A 22,576-nucleotide genomic window follows, 5' to 3' on the forward strand; every position below is an offset into this window, starting at 1 on the left:
TTGTGGCTTAGGTGACTAATGGACTTTACAAGAGACGTTTAAAAAGTCAAGCAGCTCTCTATTTTTTTTTTAATTTATTTTTACTGTAAACAAATGGAATACATCTTGTTTCTGTTTGTACATGAAGTAAAGGCGTACCATTTGAGTAATCATACATCTACATAGGGTAATGGCGTTTGATTCATTCTGTTATTTTTTCCTTTTCCCCCACCCCTCCCACCCCTCTTTTCCCTCTATATAGTCCCTCCTTCCTCCATTCTTGCCCCCCTTCCACCCCTCACTATGTGTCATCATCCGCTTATCAGTGAGATCATTCATCCTTTGGTTTTTTGAGATTGGTTTATCTCACATAGCATGATATTCTCCAATTTCATCCATTTGCCTACAAATGCCATAATTTTATCTTTCTTTATAGCTCAGTAATATTCCATGGTATATATATATACCACAGTTTCTTTATCCATTCATCAATTGAAGGACATCTAGGTTGGTTCCACAATCTGGCTCTTGTGAATTGAGCAGCTATGAACATGAATGTAGCTATATCTCTGTAGTATGCTGATTTTAAGTCCTTTGGGTATAGGCCGAGGATTGGGATAGCTGGGTCAAATGGTGGTTCCATTCCAAGTTTTCTAAGGAATCTCCACACTGCTTTCCAGAGTATCTGCACTAATTTGCTGCCCCACCAGCGATGTATGAGTGTACCTTTTTCCCCACATCCTCACCAACACCTGTTGCTGCTTGTATTCTTGATAATTGCCATAAGCAGCTCTCTTTAAATGCAGGGATAAGTGGGAATGATGTCCTCCCAGTCATCTGAAATGAATTAACCCAAAGATATTTCTGTTCTGGAAAAATAACACCCACTTTCATTGTAAAGGACTTTGTCAGTCGCAGAGGAATGAGACTATGCTGCAAATCAGTATCTTATGACAGGGTGGAGCTGTTCTAAGGGACCCACTCAGGGAGCCATTGACCACTGAGGCACCTGAGAAGGAAGAGTGCTATTAAGTCCAATTGCCCAGAGACTCTACAAACTCAAGAGCAAAGTTAAATAAAAGGTCGAAGCACAGAGAAATAGGAAAATGAGAAATGAATAGAGCATTAAAATGTGAGTAAAATAGAAGAAATAAAAGACCAATGGAATATATCTGAAAATAAAAAACATTAAAAATTAAAAACAAATCAGTGATCATGTTGGCAGCATTCAAAATAAAAGAAACAAAAAGATAAAGTAAAAAAGTTAAGTGTATGAAAATAGAGATGATAAAAAATTAATAAAGTAGAAAATATAGCAATGAAAGTAAGTTATAAATAATAGGGTAAAAATAGAATATTTAAAAATTAATAATAAAGTGGGATTTTTTTCTTCAAAAATACTTAGTAATAATAAAGATTTATTATCTTGGAGAAAGGTCATATAGAAACACAATAATAAAGATACAGATGATAGTAGGTAAATTCAATTAGTAATTAAATTATATAGAAAGAAATTGAATTAGTAATTAAAAACTAGCATACAATAGAGCAATGAAAAATTTCTATGCATTGCTGAGGTAGCTTTACTATAAGAATCAGAGTGTTCCCATAATGAAAAAGGGAAATTAAAATAATCAAAAGTGAAGAAAAAATAATAACATAAAACAATGTAACCTTACAAATGCCAATGGTGTAAGTCCTTAATTAATATATCTGTGGCGGTTGTTATGGTTTAGATATTAAGTATCTCGTAGAAGTTCACATTTGAGGTAATGCAAGAAAGTTTAAAGGTGATATGATTGAGTTATAAGAGCCTTAACCTAATCAGTGCATTTATTCCCTAATGGGATTAACTAGGTAGTAACTGTCAGATGGTAGGATGTTCTGGAGGAGATGAGTTATAGAGAGTGTGTCTTTGGGGAATATATTTTATCCCTGGGAAGAAGAGCTTCTGTCTTCCTCATGTCTCTCAACTGTCCTATCCTGACTTGTGCATTCTTGCCCCACTACTGCCAATACTGTGATCAACTTCCCTATGAATCTGAAATGTTATTCTCAGAATCATTGTGACAGAGACAAGTTCAGGCTCAACTTCTCTCTGTTTTACATTGAGAAGTTACACACACACACACACACACACACACACACACACACACAGTGAGGTTTACACTAGAGGGGTGAGATGGATTAATAAGAGTGTACCTGAATCTTGCTAACTTAGTGCAGGGTACTCCAGATGGGACTCAAAAAGTAATCCCATTTCACCTTGTGTTTTCTTTAAGATACCTCTACCCTTAAGAAATCTAAGTGTAGTTGATTTAGATCCTAGCAGATTCATGATGAAGGAAAGTCTGAAGCTTTCACTAGAGTTTCTGCTAATCCATGACATTTCACTCTCTATGTCTTTCTCTAGTGCACTATTTTACTCCATTATCTTCTTGGTGCAACTGAGCCCCTCAAAATTTGATTATGATGCAAATAATGACTCTAAAGCTCTATTTATTCTGGTCTAAACACCACATATTTTTCAGTCATCTTGTAAGGACCAGGTATGATTTGTAGAGTTTCAGGAATACTTTTTTATCTGGTTCTCTCTTCATTGAAACCACTATGAAGGACAAGTTTGGATTGAGGCATAGTGATGATTCACTCCTTTGAGACTTTGGAACTGTATTTAGCCCTTGTTGTCACAAGCATATATGAATTCTGATGGGGATTAACTATATTTACTATAGTAATAATGAACTTCATGGGCAAAATATCTCAAGCCTATCCAACTGTGTCCTGGTTTACATAATTTTCAAAAATTAATTAGAAACCCTATTCATCTTTAAAGTATTGCAAAAACCCTACTTTTTGAAAACTCAATGAATCAAATTGGTAAGAATCTTTAACTGAGCATATTTTTATGCCAGTTACTACATTAAGCACATACACCTAATCTAACTTGTTATTAATCCTAGAAAGGTATTACTATTGCACTCACCATTTTCTGAGTGAAGAAACTGAGGTTTAGACAAGTTGACTTAGCCCAAATCACAGAGTGACACTGATTAAAAATTCAGCTTTGATCCAGACTTTTCTGATGCTAAGAGTCCTTTGTGATTTGAACATTCTACTACCTTCCCTTGGTAACTGTTCTGCATCTCTTAAATCACTCGTTTGTTTAGAACTATCTGATTATACAAGACAATACAATAAAAATAAGCAATATCGATAATGCACTGAGATTCTCTCCCTGAATATAACTTCCCACTGATTAATTCTAGAACTTCCCATTGTTTATACCAGTAGTTTAGTCTTCCAGAAAAATTAATCAATAACAAATAGTTAAGTATAATACACCATATTAGTAGGTTTAATTCATAAATTCCCACATGCTCAAGGTCAGTTCTTTCAAGGTGTCATAGGCAGCACTGTTTATGCAGTTCCTCATCTTAAGAGTTCTTAAAAAGGATGAATAAGTTGAAGGAGGAGAGTTTTGGGCTGTAGCCTTCTTGAATTACCAGGATCAGTTAATTTTCAATGTTTTACAGTGGGCCTTCCTAGCAGGCTGTGTTAAGTCAAGAAGTTCATCTGTGTTTATAATGGAAGAATTATTTTACTATTGCTGTTAATCTGAGTCACCTCAGAAAGTAATTTCTGAAAGTAATTTCTGTAAGTTGACAGGAAACATTTAAATTGCAATTTTACAAACTGTCATCATTAATAAAGATAATTTTGCATGGGAAAGAAATCCTTGTATACCAGGAATCAATTACTGAGTTAAGTGTGTTTACCCAACATCCTAATGCATCCTATGAAGAAATTCTATTTCACTAGTTTTTTGACAGAAAAGGACACCAATAATGGATATGGCATTTAGTGATTTTTTAAATCAAAATATTTATTGAGATGATTATAGATTCATATGCAGTTGTAAAAAATAATGCAGAGATAACTTGTTTATTTTATCAAGTTTTCCTCAAAGGGTAAATTTTGTGAAAAACCATAGTGCAATATTACAACCAGACACTAATATTGATGCAAATTTTCCAGTTTGATTAATTGGTGTCTATTTCTCTGTGTGTATTATACACTATATGATTTTATCACATAAGTGTGTTTCTATATCCACTACTACAGTCAAGATATTGGACAGTTAAAACACTGCAAAGATCTGTCCAGGTTCCCTGTTATGATCACACAACTAACTCCAGTCCTCCTTCCACCCTATCCCTAGTCTCTATTAATCCAATCACTAACTCACTCTTCATTTCTAAACTCCTGTCATTTCAAAAATGTCACATAAAGGAAATCATTGAGCATGTACCATTTGGAATTGTCTTTCTTCATTCTGTATAATTCCCTGATAATTCATATAAATTATTGCACGTACCAATATTTTGCTATATTATTTCTTATTTTTTATTGCTGAACAGCTCCTATGGTTTGTGTACATTCACATAGTAAAGTTTGCTGCATAGTTACAGTAACCATGACTATGTGATGTGGTCAAGGGATAGACACATGGATCAGTAGAATAAAAACAGTCCAGAATTAGGTTCCACAAATATTTTCAATGGATATTTGACAAAGGTAAAAAACAATTCAGCCACTCACCTATTGAAAGACATGTAAGCTGATTGCAGTTTGGGGTTATTAAAAATAAAGCTATTATGAATATTCATTTGCAAACATTCATTTGCATTTTTATGTAAGTATAAATTAATTATGCCTCTGAAATAAACATCTAAGAATACAAGTTCTGGTTTGTATGGTAAGTTATTGTTTACTTTTATAACAAACTGCCAAAATGTTTTCCAAACTTGCTGTGGCATTCTACATCCTTTCAGCAATGTATAATTGATCCAGTTTCTTCACATCCTCCTCCCCATTTGGTGTTGTTATCATTTTTGATTTTAGCAATTCTGATAGGTGTGCAGGAATCGCTCATTGAGGTTTAAATTTGCATATCCCTGATAGTTAATGACGTTGAACATCTTTCTTATGTGCTTATTTGCCAAATGTCTGTCATTTCTGGGGAAATGGATATTAACGACTTGTGCATTTTCTTATTAGATTGCTTTCACTGATTTGTCTTGAGAGTTCTTTACTAGTCTTCAGTTTAGATATGTGGTTTGCAAATATTTTCTCAAAGTCCCTAGCTTGTCTTTTTGTCTTTTTTGCATGGGCTCTCGCAGAGCAAAAGTTTCTAATTTCTGTGAGGATCAATAAATAAATGTGAATTTGGTGGCAATAAAGAATTCTTGTGTCCAAAGATTCCTCCCAAAAGTTCTTTTGTTTTATATTTCATGATTCCTTGCATGCACCATCTGAGTTCATTTTCATAATAAAGTTTATATTGAGACTTTTTTTCTATGAATGTACAGTTGTTTCAGCATTATTCACTGAATGATTACACTTCTCCATTGAATTCCTTTTTGTACCATTGTCAAAAATCTGTTGAATATGTTTGTATGGGTCTAATACTGGGTTCCCAATTCTATTGAGCTATGTGTCTACTTGGAGATGATAGTTATATAGTTGGTTTTAATATACTATACTATGCAGTATTTTTCTATCTAGTAAATATATTGATTGCTGAGGAGAAACATTGAAGTTTCCAACTGTAGTTATGAATTTGTCTATTTCTCCTCTTTAGTTCTATCAGTTTTTATTCACATATTTTGAGGCTCTGTTGATTGGTATGGACACATTATTTCTTCCTGGTATATTAGTCCTTTTATAATTATGTAAGAGCCCTCTTGGTCTCAAGTTTGTAGTTTTCTTACACTGAAGTCTATTTTGTTGGGTATTAATAAGTTACTCCTGCTTTTTAAAATTAACACTTGCTTGGTAACTTTTTTCCATCCTTTTAATTTCACCTACCTAAGTTCCTGGATTTGAAATGCATTTCTTGCAAGCAACATGTAGTTTGTGTTTGCTTATTCACTATGCCATTGCTTGTTTTTTGATTGTCATATTTGTATTCAATATAACTATTGATATGTTGACACTTAAGTTTACCATCTTATTATTTATTTTCTGTTAATTTTTTGTCATTTGCTTCTTTTCTGGCATTCATTTATCTATTTCTTGTCTTCTAGTGGCTATTTAAACATTTTAAGAATTTCATCTTAAGTTACAGTGTTTTTAATCTAGCTCTTTATACAGTTCTAATAATGGATGTTCTGTGTAGTAAAGTGTACATAGGTGATTTCTAACAGCCTGCCAGGGGCTGGGGAGATAGCTCAGTTGGTAGAGTGCTTGCCTTGTAAGCACAAGGCCCTGAGTTCGATCCCTAGCACCCAAAAAAAAAAAAAAAAAAAAAAAAAACTAACAGCCTGCCAGTAACATTTCACTATTTCTAGTGCTCTGTGGAAATTTCATTTTCACTTATTTCCCTTTACCTGTATTGTCTTTTTAGTCTTTTTGTCTCGGTAATCAAATGTGATCTAAATCTGTGAGAAAGAATGGCATGTCTTATGTGCCTATATTTCTACTTCTTTTGTTCTTCCTTTTGTTTTTCCTTTTCAATGTACTATCTATTTTTATCATTTTCTTTCAGTTTGAAGAAATTATGTTAGCCAAGTCTTTAAGGACAGGTCAATTAGTAAAAAATTCTTTCAGTTTTCTTTCATATGGGAATGTTTTTTCCCCTTTTTTTCCCTGAAAAAAAAATTTAATTAGATATAAGACTTGTGGTTGGTAGCTTTACTTTCTTTCTCCTTCTTTTAGCACCTTAAATTTATTGTGTCCCTTACACAATATGTTTCTCTATGGTTTCAATGAGGAATATGTCTTCACTTGAGTTGGTTCTTCCTTCAGTAGTGTGTTATTCTTTTATGACAACTTAATGGTTTTTTTCTTTGTCTTTAGAATTCAAAATATAATTTAATTATGGTTTCTTGGTTGGGTTTATCCTCTTTTAGGTTTGCATGATTTTTGGATGTGTAAATTTTAGTTTTCATTGGATTTGGAGAGTTTTCAGCAAATGTTCAGCTACTATATCCTGTTCAGGCTCACTCCTTTCTCCTCTCCTTCTGAGGCTCTTACAGTATGAACATTTAGTCATTTGTTATTGTCCCACAAGTTTCTGAAGCTCTGTTCTCTCTTCTCCCCATTTTATTTTTCTCTGTATTGTTCAAGTTGCCTGAATTCCCGTTCTATCCTCAATTTCCCTAATTCTATTATCTCTTACTCCATTCTACTATTAAGTCGATCCATGCAACTTATATTTCTTTTATTTTATTTTTCAGTTCAATACATTACATTTTTTATATAAATTCTTTGCCATTATATATTTTTGTGATGCTGCTTTAAAATACTTACTCATCATTTTTCCAGTTTTCCCAGCACCATTTGTTGAAGAGGCTATCTTTTCTCCATTGCATATTGTTGGAACCTTTGTCTAGTATGAGAAAATTGTATTTATTTGGGTTTGTGTCCATGTCCTCTATTCTGTACCATTGATCTACCTGTCTATTTTGGTACCAATACCATGCCGTTTTTGTTACTATTGCTTTGTAGTAGAGTTGAAGATCTGGTATTGCAATACCCCCTGCTTCGCTCTTGCTACTGAGGATTGCTTTAGCTATTCTAGGTTTTTTATTCTTCCAGATGAATTTCATAATTGCTTGCTCTATTTCTGCGAGGTACATCATTGGGATTTTAATTGGAATTGCATTGAATCTGTATAGAACTTTAGGTAGTATAGCCATTTTGACGATATTAATTCTGCCTATCCAGGAACATGGGAGATCTTTCCATCTTCTAAGGTTTTCTTGAATTTCTTTCTTTAGTGTTCTGTAGTTCTCATTGTAGAGGTCTTTCACCTCTTTTGTGAGATTGATTCCCAAGTATTTTATTTTTTTCGATGCTATTGTGAATGGAGTAGTTTTCCTAATTTCTCTTTCTGAAGATTCATCACTTATGTATAAAAATGCATTGGATTTATGAGCATTGATCTTGTAACCTGCTACTTTACTGAATTCACTTATGAGTTCTAAAAGTTTTCTGGTGGAATTTCCAGGTTCCTCTAAATATATAATCATGTCATCAGCGAACAGGGATAGTTTGAGTTCTTCTTCCCCTATCTCTCTCCCTACACAAAACTCAACTCAAAATGGATCAAGGACCTCGGAATCAGACCAGAGACCCTGCATCTTATAGAAGAAAAAGTAGGTCCAAATCTTCAACTTGTTGGCTCAGGATCAGATTTCCTTAACAGGACTCCCATAGCACAAGAAATAAAAGCAAGAATAAACAACTGGGATAGATTCAAACTAAAAAGCTTTCTCTCAGCAAAGGAAACTATCAGAAATGTGAAGAGAGAGCCTACAGAGTGGGAGAATATCTTTGCCAACCATACCTCAGATAGAGCGCTAATTTCCAGAATCTATAAAGAACTCAAAAAACTCTACACGAAGAATACAAATAATCCAATCAACAAATGGGCTAAGGAAATGAACAGACACTTCACAGAAGAAGATGTACAAGTAATCACCAGATATATGAAAAAATGTTCAACATCCCTAGTAATAAGGGAAATGCAAATCAAAACTACCCTAAGATTTCATCTCACCCCAATTAGAATGGCGATTATCAAGAATACAAGCAACAATAGGTGTTGGCGAGGATGTGGTGAAAAAGGAACACTCATACATTGCTGGTGGGGTTGCAAATTAGTGCAACCACTCTGGAAAGCAGTGTGGAGATTCCTCAGAAAGCTTGGAATGGAAACACCATTTGACCCAGCTATCCCACTCCTTGGCCTATACCCAAAGGACTTAAAATCAGCATACTACAGAGATACAGCCACATCAATGTTCATTGCTGCTCAATTCACCATAGCCAGATTGTGGAACCAACCTAGATGCCCTTCAGTTGATGAATGGATAAAGAAACTGTGGCATATTTATACAATGGAATATTACTCCGCAATGAAGAATGATAAAATTATGGCATTTGTAGGCAAATGGATGAAATTGGAGAATATCATGCTAAGTGAGATAAGCCAATCTCAAAAAACTAAAGGACAAATGATCTCGCTGATAAGCGGATGAGGACATATAATGGGGGGTGGGAGGGGCTAGCATTAGGTTTAGGGTTAGGTTTAGAGTTAGGCTAAGGAGAGCAGTAAGAATGAAGGAAAGAAGGACTGTGTAGAGGGAAAAGAGGGGTGGGAGGGGTGGGAGGGGTGGGAGGGGTGGGGGGGAGGGGAAAAATATAATAAACATCATTACCCTATGTAAACGTAAAAAAAATAAAATAAAAAAAAAATTAAAAAAAAAAAAAAAAAAAAATAAAATAAAATACTTACTCATCAGACTATTTGAACAACTGATTCATGTCAGTGTTAACACCAGTTGATTGTCTTTTCAGTCAAGGTATGAAATTCTTGGCTTTTGGTTTGTAGATTTCCAGTTGTATCTTGAATATTTAGTTTATTGTGTTAACTGACTCTGGCTTCCTTTATTTTTGCTAGAAGTCACCCTGTTTAATTCTTACACATGTCTTGACCTACTTTTATGCTCTGTGATTCACACTTCACTCTTCTGGTATCATTATGGTCTACTCTGTTTATTTAGTGCCACTGGGATCCACTAATTCTTACCTTTGCTGCCTGAGGGATTAATTGGAGATTCCTCCAGGCTTCCAGGTATGTCTCAGCAGATGAAGGGGTGTGGTGCCATCCTAACCAGTGCTTTCTCCTAACCCTCAATGACTGCCCTGGTGTCTCTGGGTGGGTGAGGAGATCCTCAGGCTCCTGAGGACAAGGAAGTTTCTTACACTAAACCATTTTCTGTTGCTGGGTTTTTTCTTCCCCTTTAGCCTCTATCCCTAGTAAGACCCTTGATTAGGTCCTTTGTAACTTTCTATTTACAGACTACTAATATATAACTTCTCATTTGTTCCAGAAGTATAATACTCTTGCTCCCTTAAATATAAACCTTTTGGTTACCTAACAGATCAGAGTGCTCTAGAGAAAGCAGAGAATATTCATGAATTATCATAAAGGTAAAATTGATGTCAAAAGACTATAGTTGGTTTCACTGAAAAATGGAATTCAACAACCAAAATTTCCATTAATTTTTCAATGCATAACAAAACAACACTTTGTTGGATTCAAGTGCTCAGTGCACTTGGTTTTCCATATCTATTATTCATAAGTATATGTGGTAGGTGGAGCGTTGGGGGGGTGGAAATGGGAGACCATCACAACTATAATAGCAGAAAGTTGTTTATCTGAATAATTTTTTTTCAAATAGAGGTCTAGTGGCTTAGATTAATAATGTACTTCTTTTAAGTATGAATGTGTTGATTTTGAACACCACAATATATTTTCAAGACTGACCTACTGTCATATAAATCAAGGTCCTCAGCTAAACAGAATGGACTCCATTTGAAATAGATAAATATGTAATTAAATAGGAGGTCTAGCTTAATAATTTTATTTGTATTTGGTTTATAAGCATTTTCATGTACATAGGCATATTTAGTTATATAAAAAGTATGTGAAAGGCAAAGAAGGCATCAATAGATATATTTTTTACAAGTTAAAAAAATAAAAATCAAAGAGGTTAGATGGCTAGCCAATATTTCAAAGCCATTAAATGGAGATGAAAGGGATATGTACTTAAGTCTCAGTTAGACTTAGGAGTTGATAGGGTCCCTCATCCTAGAGATTGTTTTTGGTTGTAGATGCCTTTTTTGGACAGCAATAGAAGAACATGACGATATTTGCCATACATCCTTTCTAAACTTTTCTTAATTTCTGTGTTTAACTATCTTAATAATTCACTAAAAATCTGAGAGCTTGCTTGGCTTTATTTAAATCTAGTTTAAAATAATTCAAGGACAGTCTTAAGAGAAAACATTAAAGTGATAGTACTTATTTTTAGTTTCAGATGGAACAAATTGTTTCCTTGATATGCTAACAATTTTGTGAGGGTCAGCATCATTGCAATCAGCATCTAAATGCTATTTCTGAGCTGGCAGCTAACTCTGCTGTGAACCCTGCATATAATGCCTGGTTCAGTGAGCAAAACTTGCCTGGTGTCACTTTGAAGATAAAGTCATGTCTCCCAGGGTACATTGTCAACAAGCCTGATGAGACACAGCTTTGGTGCTTTGACTCTTTCTTTAGCTGTGCTTTGACTTCCGAGTCCTTTGGGTTATTCTTTAATAATCTGTAGAAATCACAGCTTCTGGCTACTCTGTACAGTTTGAATAGTTAAACAAGCTTGACTGTCATATTTCTAATACTCAAAAAATGTACAAATGAGAAAAATGACCTTGGGCATAATTTTTTAATATCCATTGCAATCATCTGTAGATTTAAATGAAGTCGTAGATAGAGTTACACATTTAAACGTGGGTCTTTCTTTTCGGCTGGTAGGAAAAGGTGAAATTGGCAAGACTCTCCTCCCCTTAATTTGGAACTGAGAGAATGAGTAACAACTCATTGATTTAAAAAGTAATCTCTTTGATAGTGTGAAACCTTATGACAAAACCCCACAAAGATGTGTTTTTTATTCAGCCCTGTATTCAGTCATGCTGTGAGTTATAACATGGTTTCCTTAAACAAAGTGATGCATTCTAATGCTTTCATTGTAGAAATAAAGGACTACTTTAACTGTCTTATCCATTTTCTTCTGTCAGTTTCAGTATGAGGGTCAGGATTTTCTGTACTTCAGAAAGCATTTAAGATAGTATCACTTAATCTTGCATAGTGCTTATTTTATTTTCTTCTTTTAAGGGTCAATACAACATAAAAGACTTTGAAGCTTGAGAACATTCACAGAACAACCGCCTTTTGGGAAAATTAATTGATTTTGTGAATAAGACGCATTTTGAATGCTTTGCTTTCTCTTCATTTCAAAATACTTTTCTGTTTTTCTTAATGTTTGAATTGTTACAGAGAAAAAACTGCAGTAATAATAACTTTCTGAAGATAGTTGCTTCTCTACTCTCCTTAGTCCTGAGTGCTGACAGATTATTGTCAGGGTGGAGAGATTTGTAATGTAGCAGTTTATTCTTTAAGAATTCTAAAATAGAGGCTCAATAGAAAATCGTTCTAAACTAATGGTTGTTGCTAAATGCTGACTCATTATTGCATATAATATTTTAATTTCATTGATACTCCATGCATCCAATTTTATGAATTAAAAACCATGCTCAAACAACATATTTCACATATTATTATATAACTACTTTGGATACTATTATCTAAGTGCAATGGACAATACAAAATTATATCTTTTAATCAAGATATATGCTGTAAATATGCACATGAACATTTTTATTTCTGATAATTTCTTTGGATACTGTTACGTGTTGGATATGAGGTATCCCCTAGAAGCTCCTATGTTGACCAATGCAGGAATGCCTCTGGGGCCATGTTCTAGAAGGGTTTATCTTTCCTGAGGCCCCTTTCCCTCCCTCGCTCTCTCTTTCTCTTTCACCTTCTTTCTCTGCTTCATGCAGACATGAGGTAAGCAGATTTCTTCTGCCACCATTCATCTGCCAAGATGCTTTCTCTCACCCAGGACAGAGTAATGAAGTTGGCCAACCATGGATTGAAAACTGTGAAACTGTGAACCCAAAATAAACTTCTCCTCTTCTAAAAGTATTCCTGTCAGGTATTATGGTCACAGCGACAAAAAACTGACTAACGCAGATATCCTCTGCCGTATCACCTTGTACAAATAATTTAATTTTTAAGTAGACACTTGCTTCTAAACAGGGTGATAATATAAATTCAGAGTATTTTATTTACAAGAGTCAGAATATGTAAATCTAAAATATTTTAATTAATATCTTTCAAAAAGGAAAGTTCACTCTTGAAACCATGTCTTAAAATGTTTATATATCTGACAATTATTTTTTGGTAGTGTAACTAATTTGTACACAAAGAGGTATTAAAAGCCACATTGTTTGATAAGCACCATAATGGCTGTTTGATTTAAAACAGAGATAGAGATAGAGAAAGAGAAAGATATCTAGTTTGGGAAAAACAGAAAAGTTATGGTAGTGACAAACACATTATTTGAATATGCCCACAACTATCTTGGCTGCCTTTCAGAGAAGACATTGAATCAAGCCTGGACAAAGTAGTAACATTGCTCCATCATTCTGATGGGAAGTTTTGATTGTGTTCTGGCCTGTGATAATAAGCTTGTTTCTTTAAATGTGGGGGCAATTTAAAATATGTATCTCAAACACTACTAGAAAGTAGAGTAAACCAGAAAACGGGTGGTTTTAAGGACCCAGAGAGAAGCAGAGAAAACTCATACGTGAAATATTTGTTCTTAATTTTCCTATTTCTTCCTCTCATGTTATTTTTGCAGTTCCTTTCACTTGGAACACATTCCAAGTTTTTAAGTATCCTTTTCCTTCCCTTTAGAATGGAGGTATTAATAGAACCTACTTCGTAAGATGCATGGGAGGATGAAATAAGTTAAAATATTGTAAAAGTGCTAAGCATCCTAAGTACTAATCCTGGCATACTGGATGGGCTTAACAAAATTACTTCGTTGGCATTATTATACGGTTTGCAAGATTCTGCTCCCAATTCTAGAGCTCTTTAAAAATTAAAATGCAGCTACTCTGTGTTGCTCTTGGTGGGACTTACACCTTTTAAACTGGATTCTCTGAGTAAAATTTCCCTTGAATCTGAACATTTTAGTTGTACTCTCAACCTTATCTGCTGGGATAACAATCTCTTAAACCTGAGAATAATAATTACTAATGATTATTCTTATTGAATAATATTTTTAAAAATATTCTATCATATTATCTGATGCCTAGTTTAGTTCTACAATAATAGGTCTATGGGAACAGTACTCACTGTATGAGCAGAATTTGAACAGCCAGGTGCTAAGGTCATACTCCCCCCATGCAGTGCCTCTTGGATATGCATAAGCAGAGTCTGGGAATCTCCTTATTAAAGAGATTTCTGAATTCCCTGGGATCCTGGACTAGATGACCTCTAAGAGACCTTGCTACCAATCTATGAAGACTCTGTAGCAGGTTTAAGAAAACCAGGATTTTATAAGTCTGCATTTGGGAGTCAACCAATAGAGAGAATGTTTTCAATGTGATTTCTGATTTCTGCTTGACTGACCACCATTTCCAAAATTATCACTCAATTAAGATTTCCCCAAATGAGGCAAAGCTGTTTGTGCATGCTTCAATCATCCATGTCTAACTTTGCATAAATGAAGTCCTGAGCTTTGTGAGTTTATGAAAATCCAAAGATTTATTTTTAGTTGTCCTGTAAGCATGAAGAGTTGCTAAATGTGTTTTTCACAAAAAGATAGTGATGCTTCATTTATTCTCTAGCAGTGGATCCCTTCATTCCATCTTTAATTTATATATGAATTTATCTTAGAGCCCCTAGTGCTACAGGGAAGGTAGGCAACATTCCTGATAAAGGGGACTGTATTTCAACAAAAGCATTACTAATTATTGTGGTTTTGATTTGTATAAATAAATAGTTTGAATCTATTCCCATATACCATGACCACACAAGTTTGTATTACTGAGAATAATAAAGTAGTTGACATGTTTAATCACTCACTACAGTGCCTGGCACTTTAAAATATTGAAGCCACAGAAGAAAGATTTAAGGCACATTTCAATCATCGAGTACTTTGGTTCATGTGAATTCTGCACAGCACAGAATGATCTGTGTTCCATAGAAAGTGTCCATCTTTCACACTGAAGGGCTTTTAAAGTTTGGAAATATTCCATGAATTATAATAATTGTGTACATTTTCACAAAACCAAAGCGTAATTTGATGTTTTAATCATTTTAATTAAAAAATCTATTTCAGCCTAAAATGATACATCTGACATATTACAATAATTCATCTATAGTAGTTAGGGAATTGTGCTTAGAAAAACTGCTTCTTTATACTTTTTCATGCATGGATAAAATATTAAGTAAATTATTCAATTTTCCTCTCAAGCATTATTTTCATTGAAGAAGTTCCTGCAAATAAAAAACTTGAAATCACTATTGGTGAAATTCTGCAATATTGTCTGCTATATGTCAACATAAGAAATTGAAGTTTATGAACAGAATTTTAACTTTAAGTAAATTTTAATGGATGAATAATAAGACAAAGCAGAGCAACCTATAATACTTTGATTGGCTGTAAATCCTAACTACTTCAGTTTAGTATGAATTCTTCAAATCTACAATGTCTTAAAATATCAGCTGCACACCACACATAAAGTCAGACACTTCTTTAACATTAACTATACATTCCAATAATTGAGTTTCTTTTTTTATATTGGAGTATACTATTTTTTTCTATACGACTTTTCTAGGTTTTAGCATCACACTCACTCCTTTATTTTCAAGTCTTATGTTACTCTATGAAATTATTGTATAATAAAAGTTACTTAATAAAGCTGTTTAATTAAATAAAATCAATTAATATTCATAAATTTTCTTAATGAACTTTTAAAACTTGGTTCGTATGTTTAATCTGTATAGTCAACTATGCAAAGGAGCACAAACTTTCCTTATTTCCAAGGATTCTTTCTGAGGAACATTTTCTAAACACTGAAATATATGACAGTAATTTCTAACAGACTGAAGTATTCAGAACTCAATAGAAAAACAAAGAGATGTAGTTCTTATCTGAATTCAAAATTTTAATAGGAAAAGTGACTTTACTCCAAACCCTGGAATCTCCCACAAAATTAATTCTTCTCACAATTTATTTTTCAATCAACCCATCTTTTAAATATTTGTATGAACCTTTTGTCACTAAAAAATTCAGAGGAAGATGAATGTCAAAAGTTCATTCCATTTTCATTCTTTTCTTCTTTCTTTCCTTCACTCTTTTCCTCTTTTACTTCCTTCTTTTTTTTCATGTATAATTAAAAAGCTGTTTGTTCTCTCTCAGAAATTTTGTTCTTTCATCATATCAACTATATTAAATTATGTGTTTCTATAATATCCTTGAAAGGCTAAAATAAATTCTCTGCATAAGGACTCATATAAAAGGTGTAGGATGTGTGATGTTGTAGATAAAAAACTAAGATTCTAACAAACTGTTGTATCATTACTAGATATTTTACTATATGTGTGTCCCTGGGATTCATATAAATATTGAACTGAACAAACTGCTTGGAACTGTAGTCTTTAAGTCTTCAGAGAACACAGGTTGTTCTTATTCATTTCATGACCCCCCACATTTCTGCAATGGTCTCATTTGAACTAGGAGGAATGTAAATCCTCTCAAATGCCTCTTATGTGGTCTGCATTTCACACTCAACCTCAGAATTAGCTTCGACAGCTTAAACCTGAGGGAGGGAAACAACATTCTTCTATGCCTGTTATGACCGAGCTATGCTGGATGATACCCCTTTAGTCTTAACCCTCCTGAAACAGCCCTGGGTGGTAGATGAGTATTCTTATTTCACAGATGAGGAAAGAGACTATAAGAATGAGTAGTCCAACACCAGAGTGGACAAATGATAGAGTTGAATAAGAAACCTAGGTTATTGACTCTAGAGCTCATGTGGTTTTCCTAAACACCAAGGAAGAAAGAATAAACCTTTCAATTAATGTCATAAACAGAAACATGTAATACTATTCATTCAAAGGAACAGTAGTATGTTGCCATAGGAGCACAGACCATAGATTCATGATGCATGAGGTCAGTATCTAGCACTGCTAGATATATACCTTTAAGCTATATGTCCTTGCACAAATTATTCAACCTCTCTGAGCAAAGATCCCTTATATGTAAAATAAGGATAATAATAGCTGCTACTCCATAGTCTTCATGTGTTGTAAAGATTAAATAATCAGGACTTAGAATCAGTAAGTGCTGGCTATTAATGTACTAATTTTAATAAGAAAGGTCTACAGAGGTCATCATATTTAACCCCTACTTTTTCTCAGTTGGAGACTGGATCCTAAGAAGTAGAATGAATTGGCTATGGTTACAAAATAAGACAGAAACAGAATCCAGTTTTCCTAATATATAGTCTTCTGTTATGTTTGCAAGCAAATACAGCATTCAGAAGATAATGCATGTTGATGCTATACTGAGAATTTACTTGTATCATTTTAAAAACCCCTAAGATTCCTCTATAATCTTCCTGTTCCTATTGAGAAATAGTATCACCTAATTGTAAATTTGTATGAATATTGATAACAAGAATTAATCAACAAATTATGAGCATATTACTATATTGCATAAGTCCATAAAATTTACAGATAACCTCTTTTATGTACAAATAAAATATTACATAGAAAACAGTGAATGAAAAATTATGGTAAAATAATTTTACTTAAATGTGAAAGATGTCTTTTCTGAGCTTAAGAATTTAAGACTCCTTGGATATTTGTCAAAATTAATGATGTGGAACAGAGTTGTTACTCTCTCCTGTTGTCTCAAATGTGTTGGCTTCCACTGCATTGAACATTTTGTTCTAAAAATGAAGAGAGCACAATGATTAATGCACATATATTTTATGTTGTTAAAGTTTCAAAAATGATAAAACTCTGTTTTCACAATGGATTAGAAATATTTTGTTTCTTCTGGAAAGAAATGTAATGAGCTACATAGATATAAAAATCAAAGTGACTGTAAATGATGAATGCTAAACTCTTCCTGAAAAGTTATTTTTCTCTGATGTTATGAAAAAAAAGCAGAAAACTAGTCTTTTGTATTGTATAAACTTGAAGATAATTTCTGGACTTCCTTATAGATTAGTATTCAACACACAAATTAGTGAGCATTTACTATGTACGGGGCAACTTGGTAGTTGCTGGAGTCACTGAAATTGATAAGCTAGACCTCTGACTCTCAAAGACATTGCAACTACTTTTATTTTTTGTTCTTGTCGTCTATGTACTGATACAAACTAGAATTTTTAATCACTTTGAACAGTTTGGTTAAAAAATACAATAGAGTTGAGACAAGGTCAGAACATATATACTCATTAAATGGTTTCCTGCTTTCACCATATTCTAATTACATTAAATAGCATCAAGATACCATTAATTTTACTTTCAAAAGCCATTGCAATTTCTTTTATTTGTATAATTAACCTAGAAAACTGTAATACATTAGAACATCTGATACAAGATTGCTTAGATGACAACATTTTACTTTGAGGTGAAAAAACTAAACATTTCCAGAAAATACAAGTAATCTCTTAATTAAGCACCATTTAGATTGCAAAAATGCTTATTTCATTAGTAAGATTGCATTTTATTTGCTTATTTGTTTTTTTATCAAGTATACCATCTTCATATCATTGGCATTATATTTTTATAGGAGAGTACACAATTTACCAAATAGCATGCTTTTTAATCTGATTTTACAGTCCAAGTTTCTCCTAATAATTTCCAAGGATAATTTATTTTCATGAGAAGATTATGTACAGTGTTATTAAAAATGGTCCTTAATCTCCTAAATAATATAGCACTAATGATTTTACTTAAGATTTTTTTTTCTCGGGTACAATTCTAGTTTTTCTGTGTAATGATATATATCTATACATACAAAAATTATACACAAAAAAAGTCACAAATAAAAACTGTATTTAAATTTTATTCATGATTTTGTTTTTTGTTTCTTAGAATTTTTAGTTGAAATCTATCAAAGGAATGAAGAGTATAGCTCTGAGATATCCCCTCAGCATTAATATGTTGAAGTTAAGGAAAAAGCTCTTCCCAAACCAAAGCCTAGTGTTGCAATGGGGCTCAAGGATGAGGTGCCAGATAAAGAGAAAAGAGAGTTCATTGGGGTGTGATAATCCACCTGCAATGTGAAGGAAGACAAGAAATTGATTACTCAGTGTCAATTAAGCTATAGAGATGAGAAATTCCTTGAGACGAGAATGATCCACAGTAGTGTGTCAGGGGGAAAGTGCACCCACTAAGAACCATTGGATGTGGTAAAACAGGTTTACTAATTAAGGCAGGATTGAGTAGTGGGAAATGGAGATGTTCAGTGTTGATCACGTAGTCAATAATTTAATAATAACATTATAAATAATTGAATATGATAGATTTGACAGCAGGCTCGATCCTTTGTTTTCTTCTAGCATGAAATTTATTTTTCTTTAAGATGTTTATATGACAGTATATTCAGTTATTTATTATTTAAACCAGAAAATACTTGTAGATCATGTTGTTTTTAAAATAAAACATGGTTTAAGCTGTGTTAGGGCATGAAAAAGATATACATAAAGCTTTCAACTTAACATGAAAAAGGTGAGGATTGTTGAGGTCAAGAATTAATGGGATTATGACCACGGACAAAGAAATGACACTATTTACAGGAAATCTGAGAATTAATGACCAGGATGTTAAAGAGAGTTGGATTTTCTGAGCTCACATAAAATTTACCATAATAGCATATTTGTGTTACACTCATAAATGTGGATTCTGTGAGCCATACCATTTATCAAGGAAAACTCTTGCACAATGTCCTTGCAAATTAGTATGCATTTCTGTGAGCTGGTAACTCTAAGTATACTGAGATTATTTCTGTCTAAGGAGGTCAGGCAACATGTGACGAGGAGGGCTAACATGGGATCCTGGGTGTAGAAATGGAAAGAACTCTAATAGTAGTAAACTGAAGAAGAAGCAAAAGCCTCCAAATGAGAGGTTTCAGCAGATCCTACGTTACGTCTAGTCTACTACAGAAACAGACTTTATTTAGAGGATTAGCAAATGGGAAAACTGGAGAAAAACCAGGTGCAGGTTATAAGACAACCTTAGGGTCTGGAAAAGGGTTGATGCTTTATCAGGTGGGCAGTAAAATACCGAACAGGAGAAAACAAAATCAAAAGACTGTTTAAGATTTGTCTCATGAGAAAGCTGAAATAGTAAAGGAAAAATCTGTGATAAAGTATGATTACCTAAAATCTGATCCTTTGAAAACAATCTCAAAGTAGACTGATTTCTCTAAGAGGTGAAATGTTCATAGGAAGATATGAGAGTATTTTCAAGGACAATTGGGAAGAAATAAAGATACTTGTAATAATATGTGATTTCATAATGAGATTAGAAAATAATTAGGAAGTGCTTTGAGGGACGCACTTTTTTAAGAAAATAAAAAACTTGATGGTTCTCTTTCTTACTTAAGTACAATGGCAATTTAAGTAAAAACATAGTAGTGTATATTACTGTTCTATCAAAGAGCCTGGATGTGGTTCATTCCATCCAAAGTAGGTCTGTCTAGTCTTCCTTTGAATCTAATTAGTTAAATGTTAGAGTAATTTTAAAATAAAACAGGTGTGCTGGCCCACAACTGTAATCTCAGTGACAAGGTAGGCAGGAAGATCACAAGTTCAAGGTCAGTCAGCAACCAGGCAAGTAAATTAGCATGACTCTGTCTCAGAATATAAATACATACATACATAGATACATACAGAACATTGGGGTGCAGCTCAGTGGTAAAGTACAATTGAGTTCAATCCCCAGCTTTAAAACAAAAAAAAAACCAATAATTTTGAAAGAGAGAAAAGTGTATGTTTTAGTCAGCTTTTTTGCTGCTGTGACTAAAAGGATCCAACCAGAACAACTGCAGAGAAGGAAAAATTGGAGGGTTCACAGTGTCAGAGATCTCAATCCATAGACTGGAGGCTCCATTCCTCAGGGCAGGACATCATGGCCAAAGAGTGTAGCAGAGGGAAGCAGAGCAAGAGATTCCACTGCAGGATATAAAACATATACCCCAAAGCCATGTCCCCAATGCCTCATCTCCTTCAGTTAATTTCATCAGAGGCTTAATTCACTGAATGGGTTAAGGGTCTAACAACCCAATCATTTCTTCTCTCAACTTTCCTGCATTGTTTCACATGTGAACTTCTGGCGGACACCTTTTATCCAAACCATAACAATGTAGAAATAGTTTACTTCTGAACATACTAATAATGGAAATCATTGATAAATCATTTGGTAGTATTCTTATATTTTTCAATACTTCTCCACATTATCAATTTTCTAGGTAACAGTAGAAATAATGGATAAAGGATAATTATCTTGACTAAGAAATAAACAATGCAAAATGAATGAAAATCTTCACTCAGACATACTTAAGATGCTAGTTATAACTAGGTACACATTTTAAAAGATGTTATTGTCCTTACTGTCATACTGAATCTTTAGAATGAAGAACTGATTGAGTCTCAAAAGCTAATTTTTAATTTAGACTCTATTTTCATAACTCTTAGATTTTTTTTAGAACACATTCAGCAATCAAGCATTATGTTCTCAAACTTAGCAAATTCAGTTAAGAACTTTTTTACCTCCGTGCCTCAGGAGAACACAGGAGCTTCAAGACTTGTCTTTTTAGATTCTAGATTGCACTATTGATACATACATTAGCTTGCTGGGGATGCTCTAACAGACTGTTGCAAATTGAGTGTTATAAACAACTCTAAATTCTGGGGGTTAGAAGGCCAAGATTAAAGTGCCAACAGGTTTAGTTCTTCCTGAGGCCTGGAGAAAGAATCTGTCCCATGCCTCCTCCAGTGGCATGCACACAATCTTTGGCATGCTTTGATTTATAGAAGCATCCCCCTGATCCCTTCCTCCACCTTACATGTTTTTCACAGAGTGTGCACAGGTCTGTTTTCACAATTCTCCTTCTAATAAGTATACTGGTTCGATTGGATTGGGGCACAGAATACTCGGTATAGCCTCATCTTAACTGATTATGTCCTCACTATTCTATTTCCAAAGAAGGTCAGATTATGAGGAACTGTGGATTAGGACTTCAACATATGAATTTGGAGGAAGGGGGTGTAATTCAATACATAACAATATACAGTAAATAGATGGGTCTGAACAGTGTTGAGAGTCATTTTGCATATTGACTATTCATTTGAGATCTTTTGTCAGAGTTATCCAAAGAAGTTAAAAAAAATAAAGGCATTTTCTATCAGAAAAGAATGGTTTTCCGTTTGTACCCAAGTTCTACCATTGTAGAGCACATCCTCATTGACTCTGTTAACATCAACGCTTACTCCAGCCCCAATTCTCTAACATACTCTGCCTAAATCCCATGAAAACCACCTCTTTTATGTTAGGCCCTCCGTTATTGACTCTTCTTCCTACATGATAAAATCCATGTGCTTAAGAATGGCATTTAGAATCTTTTACCCGCCAAAGCATAGCTGTGATTTGTACAGTCTTCACAGGTACAAGTCCATATTCCAATAAAATTCAGCTAATCACCATTTTCAGAACACGGAAATTTTTTTCTTATTTCTCAGGCTTGTTTATGCCTATTTTCTCCTCTTTCTCTTATGCATCCTCTAAACCTAACTGAAATCCCACCTCTCCTGTGACACCATCACCATGCATTATTCCTGAGTCTTATTCCTATAGCACCCGTGTTCTTATAACTAATCCTGAACTAATTTCTATTAGTATTGATGCTTTTTTCTTCCCATGTTTATGACTTTCTTCCCTAACTGGCTTGTAAATTTCTTTGGAGCAAATGTGTTCTTATTTGTTATCCATAGAGTTACATAGATGCTAAAGCATTATTGACAGTGAGGATTGATTTACTGTGCTTTTTCTTTTATTGGTGAAGTACACAGTGGGTGTATTTTTGTTTCACTT

General features: G+C 33.8%; 1 protein-coding gene across 8 annotated transcripts in view; it reads left to right on the top strand.

Moving 5' to 3' along the window:
• Positions 1–22,576, top strand: part of Magi2 (membrane associated guanylate kinase, WW and PDZ domain containing 2) — a 1,289,418-nt gene that overhangs the window by 81,089 nt on the left and 1,185,753 nt on the right. The window lies entirely within an intron of this gene.

This window comes from Sciurus carolinensis, chromosome 8, assembly GCF_902686445.1.
Source record: "Sciurus carolinensis chromosome 8, mSciCar1.2, whole genome shotgun sequence".
Classification (NCBI taxonomy): domain Eukaryota; kingdom Metazoa; phylum Chordata; class Mammalia; order Rodentia; family Sciuridae; genus Sciurus; species Sciurus carolinensis.